We start from the raw sequence: 6,541 nt of genomic DNA, 5'->3' as shown, positions 1-6,541 counted from the left end.
AGTTTGATGAGGAAGAATTAGCTTTAATGACAAGGAGAATAAGGAAGATGCCCTTCCAAAACAAGAAGTTCATCCTAAAGAGGAACTTCAAGAAGGACAAGGGAGAAAGTAGCAAGAGGGGCAAGAGGGATCCTCCCACATGCTTTGAATGCAACAAGCAGGGTCACATTAGAACGAATTGTCCCAAATTGAAGAAGCTTTTCAAGAAGTTCAAGAAGAAGGCACTTAAAGAAACATGGGATGAATCAAGTGACTCTGAAGATGAGGAAATTGGTGATCAAGTTGCCCAAATGTGCTTCATGGCAATGGAGGAAAGCTCCAATGAGGTAACTTTGAAAGATGATGTTGTTGAATTTTCTTATAATGAACTAGTTAATGCTCTTAAAGTTATGAATGATGAACTAGAATTAAGTCATAAGAGAAATAAACTTTTGAAAAGTGAGCTTGCTAGTTTAAGGAAGGAGAATGAGACCTCATCTAAGGTTGATAGACCTTTAGATAGTAATGTGCAAAAATCATTAGATGAGCTTTCATTAGAAAATGAGAAGTTAAAAAATGAAATTGTTGAGCTAAAAACTTCTCTTTCCAAATTTGCTAAAGAAAAGGACAAACTTGATGCAATTTTGGGCTCTCAAAGGTCTCCTAGCATCAATTATGGACTTGGCTATAATAAATTTGCCCAAGCACCTCCTTCTAAGACTATCTTTGTTAAAGCATCTAGTTCTAATGAGCCTAGTCCCCAAGTGCCTAGTCCAAAGGTGTCCAATCCTAAAGGACAAGAGCCAAAGAAATCTTGTGGTAATAAAACTAGAAAGACTTCATTTCATCAACATGCTCTTAGACAAAATGTAAATAAGACATATACATCTAGGAGAGTTGCATCTAGGCCAAACCTTCATAGGGAACATGTTACTAGGCCTCATAACTATCATCACACTCACCATGCCTCATGCTCACATTCACATAATAGACACAAAAAGAATAGTCTCATGAGACCATATTCACACTTTCATGCATATAGACCAAGAATAAGAAGGTTCAATGGTCATTGTCACTACTATGGCAAGTTTGGTCACACCAATTATAGGTGTGCTATTAGGAAAATCCATCTTGGATATGGTAGAATATTTGATTTTAATGATGGAACTACTAAACCCCAAGGACCCATGTACATTTGGGTACCTAAAGTAAATTGAATTATCATGTGTAGGTGTGCTTGAAATCCTCAAAGCTTGAAAGCAAGTGGTACTTAGATAGTGGATGTTCAAGACACATGACCAGAAATGCCAATCTCTTCCTTTCACTTGAAAAGAAAGATGGAGGTGGGCAAGTGACTTTTGGTGATAATGTTAAAGGTAAAATTGTGGGAATAGGTAAGGTTGGTAAGGAAAACTCCTCTATTCTTGACAAAGTGCTTTTGGTTGATGGTTTAAAGCATAATTTGCTTAGTGTTAGTCAATTATATGATAAGGGTTGTAGAGTTATTTTTTAGTCTAAATCTTGCTTTGTGTCTAGGATGAGTGATAACAAAATGTTGTTTATTAGTGAAAGAATTGAAAATATTTATGTTATCAATTTGCATGCTTTGTCTAACAAAAATGTCAAGTGTTTTCTTTCTACTAGTAATGATTCTTGGACTTGGCATAAAAGGCTTACACATGCTAGCATGGACCTTCTTGCAAACTTGAACAAGGATGAGCTAGTTGATGGGCTACCAAAGATCAAGTTTCAAAAGGATAAGGTGTGTAATGCATGCTAAATGGGTAAGTAAGTCAAGAGCTCTTTTAAATCTATTCATAAGGTATCTACTTCTAGACCCCTTCAATTGTTGCATATGGATTTGTTTGGTCCTACTAGAGTAGCTAGCTTAGGTGGTGCATATTATGCCTTGGTGATTGTTAATGACTACTCTAGGTATACTTGGGTTGCATTCCTTGCTCATAAGGATGAATGTTGTGATATTTTTGAGAGATTTTCAAAAAGGGTTCAAAATGAAGAGGGTTTTCAAATATCTTCTATTATGAGTGATCATGGAGGAGAATTTGAAAATGAGAAATTTGATAAGTTTTGTAACTCACTAGAGATCACTCACCATTTTTCTTCTCCTAGGACTCCTAACAAAATGGTGCGGTTGAAAGAAAAAATAGAACTCTTTTAGACATGGGGAGGATTATGTGAAATGAATATAATTTGCCTACTTATTTTTGGGCGAAAGCCATTAATACGGCTTGTTATGTTTCAAATAGAGTTTTTATTAGACCTATTTTAAAGAAAACCCCTTATGAGCTATGGAATACCAAGAAACCTAAAATAGGTTATTTTAGAGTTTTTTTATTGTAAATGCTTCATTTTGAATACCAAAGATAATTTAGATAAATTTAGCTCAAAAACTAATTAAGGTATCTTCTTGGGGTACTCTACATCTAGTAAAGCATATAGAGTCTTCAATAAGAGAACCTTAGTTGTTGAGGAGTCAATGCATGTTGTATTTGATGAAGCTAACCCCTTTGGTCATAGAAAGGATATTTCTTGTGATGATGATGTTGTAGGTAATCTTGATGAGTTGACTCTTGAAGATCCTTAATCTAGTGGAATTCAAGATTGATAAACCAATTTTATATAGGTATTTTAGGGTAGTTTTCCATCCATTTTTCCCTTTTTAGTTTAGTAATTTTATGCTTTTAGTGCTTATTTTAGTTAATTTGTTAATTTTAGTTTCATTATATTTAATTTTTGGAATTTTAATGTTTTTGATAGGTTTTAATAAGGTTTAAAGGCAAAAAGGTCCATATAGAAGAAATTCAAAGTGATTTGGAAGCTTAAAGTAGTGTAAAAAAATGAAAAAAATTTACCTAAGGAAGAAGACCAGTCGAGATTTTCAAGGGCTTCAACATGCCCCGTGTTGAAGGTCGTGTGAAGAAAAGAGTCAGCCAGCAGGAATCCACATAAGGCATGTAAATTCAACACTGGGTCGTGTAGATAGAGATTTTGGAATAAAACACGCCGAAAGTTTCAAGGACTTCAACATGCCCGGTGTAGCTAGTCGTGCAGACAGAGATTTTGGAACAAAACACATCGAAAGTTTCAAGGACTTCAACATGCCCCGTGTAGCTGGTCGTGTGGAATCTAAAGGCTCCTCTTCCGAATCAACATGAGGCATGTGGAAAAAAACTTAAATCAACATGAGGCATGTAGGATGACGCTGGCAGATTTGCTGACATAGAAAAATTTACTCTTTTCACACCTTTTACACATTTTGTCTTTATCCCTTTAGAGACCATTTTTAGGGCAAAGCTTGAGGGGATATATAAGCAACATATTCTCATTTTTACCATAAGGAAAAAGAAAGAGAAAAATCAAAAGAGGAAGGAAAGAAGGAACCACGCCATTTTTGGAGGAAGAACACCTACAGAGTGACGTTTTCAGCTTCCATTTTCAGAGATTTGGATTTTCTTCTTCTGGGTTCTTTTATTTTTAGTCTTATTTTGATGTTTTCTTGCTCCATTTCATATTTTCTACTTGTAAATACAAGCATAAGTGAGTAGATACTTGGGATTTCAGAGTTGGGTGTAATGATCTAATTTTTATTTGTGGATTTAGACTGGTTTTAATCAGATTTTAGTATATATAAGTTTTTATTCTTATCTTGTGTGCTTATTTACATACCCATTGCTGGTACCCCTTGGGTTTTATTCTTAATCTTAGATTGAAGGACTGAGAGGTGAAAATCTATGATAGATAATCAAGATAATGAACTTAATCACCTAGTGTTAGAAATAAACTAGTGGGTTAAGAGGAATTTCAAGTTGATTAAAGTGCTTAAAGGGTTTTGGGTAATTAAACATCGCATGAGAATGGGGTCTAATTTCCTTTAAAACACTCTTTAGTTTGCTTGAAAGAGAAATTAAAGGAAATCAGAATCAACTTCCTTCAAACTTGCATTTCCCTTAATCTTGGTTTGCCTATCCAAATCCCAATGAAATTTACTTCATGAACCTTAACTTTGGAATCAATTTTTACCATTAATTAATTAAATCTTTTATCACTTGCTAAAATTTTAGTAAATTAGTTTAGTGCTTAGAAATTTAATTGCTTAATTCATTATAATTTATTTATTTTCCCAATTTAATTTGCTGCATCTTTTACTCCAATTTTTGGCACACGTTATCGATAGCCCAAATAATCGTGACTTTTATAGTTTGGTACTCAAACAATAAATCTTTGTAGGACGATATCTTTTCTTTACTATTTGAATGATCCGTATACTTGCGGAGTACGCAACCAAGTTTTTGGCGCCATTGCCGAGGATTTATTTTTGTTTGATATTAGACGATTGATTGTTTAGTTAATTTGGGCATTTTATTTATTTATTTATTTTTATTTTTATTTTAATTTCTTTTCTTTATCATTTTGCTTTGAGATTTTCTTGTTTTGGTTTTTCAGGTACATATCTTTTATATGTGAAGGTCAAAAAGTGCAGAAATTGATTTAATTTTTGATCCTAAGATTGAAAAGACAGATAAAGCTTCAAGAGCATAGTCTAAAAGAAGAAAAGCTGAACTCAAAATTCAAAGACAGCAAGAACAACAACAAGAGCAACAAGTGATAGCAGCTATGGCAAACAACAACAACAGATCAATTAAGGATCATGCTTTTCCTAGTTTTGAAGATTTTAGACCAAGTATTACAAGACCTAGAGTGGAAGCGAATAATTTTGAGTTGAAGCCCTCACTTTGTCAAATGGTTCAATAATCACAGTTTGAGGGAGGTCCTACTGAGAGTCCACATGTGCACCTTGCACATTTTCTTGAAATTAGTGACCTGCTGAAAATAAATGGAGTGTCAGATGGTGCCATCCGGTTGAGATTATTTCCTTTTTCTTTGAAGGATCCTGTTAGGGAGTGGTTGCATTCATTACCTCCGGGTTCAATAACTACTTAGGATGAGTTGTCACAAGCTTTCTTGGCTCAATACTTTCCTCCTAGCAAGATTGCAAAATTGAGAAATGAATTAACTTCTTTCAGACCAAGGGATGATGAGTCTTTATGAAGCTTGGGAGAGATATAAGGATCTTCAAAGGAGATGTCCACATCATGGAATCCCTAAATGGATGCTAGTTCAACATTTCTACAATGGTGTTTCTCTAGTAATTAGAAGTATAATTGATTCATCTTCAGGAGGTGATCTTATGGAGAAGTCAGAAGATGAAGCTTATTCAGCATTGGATAAAATTGCCTACAATAATTATCAATGGAGCTGTGAAAGAAATGAAATGCAAAAGCCATCAGCTGGTGTATATGAGTTAGATGCCATGAGTATGTTCAATCCCAAATTTGATGTTTTTACGAGAAAAATGGATAAGTTAAGCATGAAGGTTGATTCTTCAATTGGAGGATCTAGTCATGTAGAAGATGTTGGTGGGGGAAATATGCATTGTATCAATGATTTTCCTTCTTATGGGCAAGAATTTGGAAATGAGCAAGTTAATTTTGTTGGGAATTATAATCAGAAGCTAGTTGGTAATCCTTTTTCTGCTACATATGATCCAGTATGGAGAAATCACCCTAACTTTTCTTGGGGAGGTCGACAAGGACAGCAGCAGCAGAATTATCAATAACCTCCTAACTTCCAGCAACAACAACAAAATTTTCAGCAAAATAGAGTACCACCTGGATTTCCACCACAAAGGAATCAAAATGCACTTATTCCACAACCACTACTTTAGTCTTCAGACCAAGATTCAATTTTGAAGTCTATGATGGAGAATTTCTTAACTGCTCAACAAAAATAAGGAGAAATGATTCAACAATTAACTTCAAGGATAGATCAGCTTGCCACTCATAACAGGATGTTGGAAAACCAAATAGCTCAATAAGCAAGCTCTTCTAGCAAAATACAAGGAAAACTTCCAAGTCAACCAGAGAATCCTAGAGAACATTGCAAGGCAGTGATCCTAAGGAGTGGGAAAATTGTGGGAGATGAAAAGAAAGATGAGGTAGAAGAGGAAAAGAAGAAAGAAGATGAAAACAAGAATGAATCCACTTCAAATCATGATGAAGTTAATGAGGAAGCAAACAAAAAGAAGGAAGTTGAAGAAAAAGAAGAGGAAAAGTATGTGACTCCACCACCATACAAGCCACCATTGCCATATCCTCAGAGGTTTCAAAAAGCAAAGCTAGATAAGCAGTTCGGAAAATTTTTGGAAGTTTTAAAAATGCTATACATCAACATTCCATTTACAGATGCAATTTCTCAAATGCCCTCATATGCTAAGTTCCTAAAGGAAATCTTGTCAAACAAGAAAAAATTGGAGGATTATGAAACTGTTGCACTTACTGAAGAATGCAGTGCTATATTAAAAAATAAGCTTCCCCCTAAGCTTACAAATCCTAGAAGTTTCTCTATTCCATGTCACATTGGAGAGATAAGTATTGAAAAGGCATTGTGTGATCTTGAAGTTAGTGTAAGTTTGATGCCACTATCTATATGTGAAAAGTTGAAGGTAGGAGATTTCAAGCCCACCATCATTTCTTTGCAATTG

At 34.6% G+C, this 6,541-nt stretch overlaps 1 non-coding gene across 1 annotated transcript; it reads right to left on the bottom strand.

Moving 5' to 3' along the window:
- Positions 1-4,995: 4,995 nt before the first annotated feature.
- LOC131176280 (small nucleolar RNA R71) lies at positions 4,996-5,100 on the bottom strand. Its single transcript, XR_009146403.1, has one exon. It is a non-coding gene; the product is annotated as a small nucleolar RNA R71 (small nucleolar RNA).
- Positions 5,101-6,541: the final 1,441 nt, after the last annotated feature.

The sequence above is a fragment of the Hevea brasiliensis genome, chromosome 18 (genome assembly GCF_030052815.1).
Source record: "Hevea brasiliensis isolate MT/VB/25A 57/8 chromosome 18, ASM3005281v1, whole genome shotgun sequence".
In the NCBI taxonomy this organism is placed as follows: domain Eukaryota; kingdom Viridiplantae; phylum Streptophyta; class Magnoliopsida; order Malpighiales; family Euphorbiaceae; genus Hevea; species Hevea brasiliensis.
The sequence above is the reverse complement of the archived record's forward strand: the minus strand, read 5'-3'. Positions and strand labels throughout refer to the sequence as shown.